Raw genomic sequence first — 6637 nt, forward strand, 5'->3', positions numbered from 1 at the left:
CCTCCTCTGTCTGCCATAACACGTGAGCCTCTTTTTAGATGAATTCTTAAAGTTTTAGTGCTAAAATCAGTGGCATGTGGCTGGGAGCTCAGTAGGAAAGCTTCCTCACACAGCCATGTTACACTCCGCCCCCCGAATTTAGGTATTGTTGACCACTTTTCAGCTTTAGTTTCATCAATTGGAAAACTTCTTTAACCACTTGAGGATCGCAGTGTTAAGCGCCCCTAAAGACCAGACTATTTTTTACTTAATTGGCCACTGCAGCTTTAAGGCCAAGCTGCAGGGCCGCACAACAGCACACTAGTGATCCCCCCCCTTTACAATTTTTTTTTTATATTTTTTTTTTTAATAGTTTCCCAAACCCCTCCCTCCCCCCCCCCCCCCCCCAGCTGTCCAACCCTGGCGATCGGCTGTCATAGGGGCTTCTGCCTATGAGAGCCGAACGCTTTCATGTCCCCCAGGGGGACAGCCGTGCCACACGGCTGTCCCCAGTACAGCACTGTTGCTAAGTGTAAAGATGGCGGTTTCGCCGTCTAACAGTTGCCGCTCGGAGACTGAAGGCGGGGTGGAGCATCGCCCCTCAAGTAGGAGAAGCGCACGCAACCTGTGCACAATCTCCTGCAGTAGCCAGCTCCAGGACCTGACGCCAATTGCCGTTAGGCGGTCCTGGGGCTGCCGCCGCATCCACGCCCATTGGCATGACGCAGTCGTTCGGTAGTTAATTACATTTACGACAAAAATGAAACCCTTTTAGAACTTACCAGTAGCGGTATTTCAACGAACCCTCCAGGATGGCTGAATACTAGAGAAGAAGCCTGATCCGCCCCCAAAGGAAACATCACAATTAAATGAATTGCCCCCTATATAATCTTCCCCCAAACCAGCCTCCTCAGTTTTGATAGTGTCACCCCTAGAAGGACCAGAAAGGGAAGGAGTAGTAGTAAACAAAGCATACAAACAAATTCTCCCTAAAATTAGGGAGGGAACTAAGGTTGCCGCCCTGGAGGATTTGCTGAAATATATACTCTATTTGAGAATCCTCTTAACTGCAAAGATTCCCATTCAAGAGCCAAGCCGCTAGGGCAAACTTCCGAGGATTTGGGTGCAAAATTCCTGCTTCTGATAAAAGATTCATCCTGGGGGCAGGAAATTAGGACCCTGAAGAGATGGTTGTATTTTCAAAAACCACTGCCTCTTCGGCCAGTGGGGGTCAGCAAATATCACCAAAGCTGATTGCTGTTCCAGTTTCCAAAGGGCTTTTTTTGCAACAAGGTTGAATGGTGGAAATGCATACAGAAGGCTTTTCAGCCAAGTTACTGCTAGAGCATCCAATTGTGCAAAAGTTCAAACCTTCTCTCTTCACCCATCAACCCACCGTTGATGGGTGAAGAGAGAAGAATGTTTGAACTTTTGCATTCAGAGGAGAGGCGAGGAGATCCACTATTGGGGAACCCCAAAGTGTCACTAGTTGGTTGAATACTTCCTTGCTGCGAGACCATTCTGCTTCTCTGTTAAATTATGCAAGCTTTCTGGCATTCTTTTGTCAGGGAATTCCTTACCTTTACCAGAAGATCTCTCTAGAATATCATCTAGACCTATCCCAAATAACAGATCACCGTCAAACGTCATAGAACATAATTTTTGCTTGGAACCTACATCACCTTCCCAGGTGTTTAACCAGACAGCCCGCCTTGTTGCATTGATTTTAGCAGTCACCCTGGCTGCTGCTTTCAGTGATTCAGTAGCTGCATCCACCAAAAAAGCAACTGATCGAGCAATGACAGGAAAAGATTCTAGAATAGTTGCATGTGGTGTGCCCGCAACGAAGTGGTTTTTTAGGCCTACTTGCCATTTGTTTAAAATTTTAAGAAATGCAAATTGAAGAAATAGCTGGTTTGAATGCAGAAGAAGAAGCTTTCCATGCCCTTTTCAACTAAGTTTCAGCTTCTTTGTTTGTGGGGTCTTTTAAGACCCCCGCGTCCTCAAAAGATAAATCTGAATCCTTAGAATATTGAGCTGAAGAAGCATCAAGTTTAGCCCATTTTTCCCATAAGGATATGTTGTCTTCTTTAACCACTTACGCACCATGGGCTTAAACCCCCCTAGTGACCAGGCCATTTTTATAATTCAGCACTGCACACCTTTCAGGCCTCATTCACACCGCTTTTTCCCCCTCCCGGCACTCCACTGCGCACTGCATTTCTGATAAAAGCGCATTTCTAACTGCTTTTCCAGAGCGGTTTTGTAATTCACTCCCTGACTCAAGTCAGGAAGTGAACGCTTTGACCTGGAAAAGAATAAATAAAATGGCCTCAATTCACTAAGCTTTATCAAACTTTTGATAATTCATCTCATGGGTAAAATCGAATTTTCAATTCACTAAGGTGTTATAGATTTGCGAAATGTTTTATCGATAAAACGTTCAATAAATCTTTAACACCTTAGTGAATTTAAAATTAGATTTTACCCATGAGGTAAATTATCAAACGTTTGATAAAGCGTTTGTTAAAGTTTAGTGAAATGAGGCCATTGTATTTAATTCTTAAAAACGCTCACGCAATCACTGCACAGTGTTTTTGTTATAATGGAAGGTATGGGAAAAACGCAAAACGCCCCAAAAATGGTACAGGCACCGCTTTGCCTACTGCAAAGCGGGCATAATGCGCTGATATGAACCTTCTCATAGACATTCTTTGCACAAGCGTTTTATGGGCGATTTTGAAAATCGCCTGCGCTTGAAAAAAGGGCAAAAACTCCCTTAGGGCCCATTCACACTTGAAGCGCTTTTCTGAGCCTTTTGCGATTGATTAGCGTTTTTAAAATCGCTCCGATTCACTTTCATTAAAATCCCAGTAAAAATTGCTGCGATTTTCGTGTACGCGATCGTGGCAATTTTGCCGCGATTTTAATGAAAGTAAAGAGGAACGATTTAAAAAAAACGCTAATCAGTCACAAAACGCTCAGAAAAGCGCTTCTAGTGTGTACGAGCCACACACTCGTACACACTAGAAGCGCTTTTCTGAGCGTTTTGTGACTGATTAGCGGTTTTTTTAAATCGTTCCTCTTTACTTTCATTAAAATCGCGGCAAAATTGCCACGATCGCGTACACTGTTTGTTGCTTGGTCATACAACTTACCACCCACACAAATCTTACCTCCTTTTTTCTCACTAATACAGCTTTCTTTTGGTGCTATGTGATTGCTGCTGCGATTTTTAGTTTTTATTACATTCATCAAAAAAAAAAAAAAAGAGCATTTTTGTCAAAAATGATATTTTTAACTTTCTGTGGTAAAATTTTTCAAATAAAGTAAAATTTCTATACAAGTTTTTGTCCAAATTTCTTGTGCTACATGTCTGATAAAAAGAAAAAACAAACAAAAAAAAACCAATAATAGGTGTATATTTATTGGTTTAGGTAAAAGCTATAGCCAGGGGCGTCTCTAGCCATTTTGTCACTCCAGGCGCGAAATCCTGTGGCCTCCGCCCAACCCCCCGTCCCCCCCCCGTGATTGCCCCCCCCAGCCCCATACCCCCCAACCCCATGGTGAACACCACCCCTGTGGTGAACCCCACCCCCAAGAAAATTTACTTATTGCGGCATGGGTTCACCGTCACATTTGCAAATTGCTAGCGATTGCTATTGCGATTTTGTCGTGCACTAGCCCAGCGAGAGGAGGAGTGGAGGGAGACTGAGAATAGCAGGAGATGGAGCAGAGAGCTAATCTGTATTGCAGTCCCACATTACACAGAGACTAGTTGCCAGTAATAGGACTGCTGTCCCTGCCAGTCTCCCACAAAAGTCAGAAAGCAGCCCTCCTGTAGTCTAGGGACTGTCAAAACTTTTCAACATGTTTAACACCTTATCTGCACATGCAGTCATCATAACAATGGGGAGAGACAAGACAGATGTTTTCCCACAGACCCTCCAGGCAAGCTCTGCATCATGCTGTGTATATTTACCAGCTTGCCTGTCCTCTAATTGCACTTTTATCAGCTAGCCTAGTGTTTCACTTTGCTGTACAGTGTACAACAACAAACCTGAATACACCTGACCAGCCCTAAATCACTGAATAAAAGGCGGCCTGGGGGGCAGTCCATGCCTGGCTGCCAATCCTGCTACGCTTAGTCTCTACATCCACGCAGTTACCAGTAGCATAGAGAGAAGAAATGAATGAATCAGTGAATCAGAGTGAAGAGTCAGGCCTCAAGAGCTGATGCTGTACTCTGAGCCTTCTCTCACTGACTCATTACTGTGGTTCTTTGAATCATTGAGCTGAAGGAACTGAATTAATCAGTCAGTGAATCAGTCAGTGAGTCCAGTCAGGCGCTGCTGTTAGCTGTTGCTGTGTAAACTGATACCTGAGTGGGCTGAGAGGCATTTCTTCTCTTAAGCCCCATCTACACGATACGATTCTTTATACGATTCAATTACGATTCTATTTACGATCCGATTAAATCCAACATGTCCGATTGGGATTCGATTCGATTCAATTCGATTTGTCATTGTTTTGCAATGGCAAATAGAATTGAATTGAATCGAATCCTGATCGGACATGTTGGATTTAATCGGATCGTAAATAGAATCGTAATTGAATCGTATAAAGAATCGTATCGTGTAGATGAGGCTTTACTACTCAGCAGCGCTCCTGGATCCTCCTGCCGCTCTAGGCAAAAATGTATAGCTGCCTGGTGGGAGAGACGGCGGTGATTATAGCGTTTACAAACTATAGTACGAAAAAGAAATTTTGGGCATTTTGAAGCAGCTCTGACTTTTCTGAGCAGTCATGTTTCTTGAGGTGCTAGAATGCCAGGATAGTATAAATACCCCCCAAATGACCCCATTTTGGAAATAAGACAGCCCAAGGTATTCGCAGAGGGGCATCGTGAGTTCATAGAAGATTTTATTTTTGTCACAAGTTATTTTTTGCTAACAGTTTCTGACCAAAAAAAAAAAAAAAAAGTATTTCCATTTCTGCTAACTAGTGACAAAAAAATAAAATAAAATATGCCATGGACTCACCATGCCCCTCAGTGAATACCTTGGGGTGTCTACTTTCCAAAATTGGGTCACTTGTGGGGTACTTTTACTGCCCTGGCATTTTTTTGGGGGGGCGCTAAATTGTGAGCACCCCTGTAAAGCCTAAAGGTGCTCATTGGACTTTGCGCAGCTAGGCAGCAACACACAAAAAAAAAAAAAAAAAAACAGTGTCACACGTGGTATCGTTGTACTCAGGATAAATTGTATAATGTGTTTTGGGGTGTCTTTTCACACATACCCATCATTTGTGTGAGAAATATATCTGTAAATGACAAATTTTTGCAATTTTTTTTTACACACAAAAAGTTGTCATTTACAGATATATTTTTTTCTCCCACCCGGCATGGGTATGAGTGGAAAGACACCACAAAACACACGAGTACGGCGATGCCACAGGTGACACTTTTTTGCAGCCTAGCGGCGCAAAGGGGCCCAAAGTCCAATGAGCACCTTTAGGCTTTACATGGGTGCTCACAAAAAATGCCAGGACAGTAAACACGCCCCACAAATGACCCCATTTTGGAAAGAAGACACCCAAAGGTATTCCATGAGGGGCATAGTGAGTTCATGGAAAATTTAATTTTTTGTCGCAAGTTAGCGGAAAATAAAACTTTGTGAGAAAAATAAATAAATACATTTCTGCTAACTTGGGACAAAAAATAAAATCTATGAACTCACTACGCCCCTCAGCGAATACCTTGGGGTGTATTCTTTCCAAAATGGGGTAATTTGTGGGGTCTGTCCTGGCATTTTAGAGTCTCTGCAATCATTACAGCATTAGGAGCTTCTGCTATACTCCTTATATTGGGCATACGAGTAACGCACTTTTTTTTTCATAAAAGGATAAATAAACGGCAAAGATTCGGTCATTCACATTAATCAATGTGAATGTTAAAATCGCTGCCAAAAAATGTAAAAAAAATAAATAAATAAAAAAAAAAAAAAAAAATATGAGCTCTGGCCAAACTGTCCAAACCCACTTTGCTTGTATGCCCTGGCAAACCAGATTTCTCCATTCACAATGATAGATGTGGATTAAAAAAAACCAAAAAAAAAAAATAAACCACAGTTGCCAATTTGGATATAAAGTGCTTGCCAAAATATAGGAACTCCAAAACCGCCACTCAGCTCATATGCCTTGGCAAACTTATCTTACTGAGGAGGAGAAATCTCGTCCTGCAGAGCTGCGTGCACAGACTTGTGTGTCAACTGACAGACGTGCAATGCTTCCGTCAGGATGCATCATCAGTGCTTTACCCTTCCAGGTAGACCGATCAACCAACGAGAGAGAGAGAGAGAGAGGCAGGCAATAAATTCATTAACATTAACTTTGATAAACTTTATTGAACCTTTTTAACCAAACATTGACATTTGGAACCTTTAACTTTTTGCTTACTTGTTTTTTTTTTACTTGCCTTCCGAGGACAAACCTCTCCTTCCCCATGGGACAGTGTGCAAAGCACAAATCACACAGAGATGTGGCGAAGTACACTATACACTTTGTCCCAAGTGAAAGTAGGTTTCTGGCAGCCCTGTGTATTAGGGTCTCTCGAAACCTGATGACTGGTTTCACACTGCATATTGGCGTATCTGGTGGG

The 6637-nt window shown here is 42.5% G+C and overlaps 1 protein-coding gene across 1 annotated transcript in view; it reads right to left on the bottom strand.

Annotated features, from left to right (window-relative positions):
• JMJD6 (jumonji domain containing 6, arginine demethylase and lysine hydroxylase) overlaps positions 1-6637 on the bottom strand; it is a 293711-nt gene that overhangs the window by 181931 nt on the left and 105143 nt on the right. The gene's annotated exons all lie outside the window — the stretch shown is intronic.

Source organism: Hyperolius riggenbachi, chromosome 12 (genome assembly GCF_040937935.1).
Source record: "Hyperolius riggenbachi isolate aHypRig1 chromosome 12, aHypRig1.pri, whole genome shotgun sequence".
Classification (NCBI taxonomy): domain Eukaryota; kingdom Metazoa; phylum Chordata; class Amphibia; order Anura; family Hyperoliidae; genus Hyperolius; species Hyperolius riggenbachi.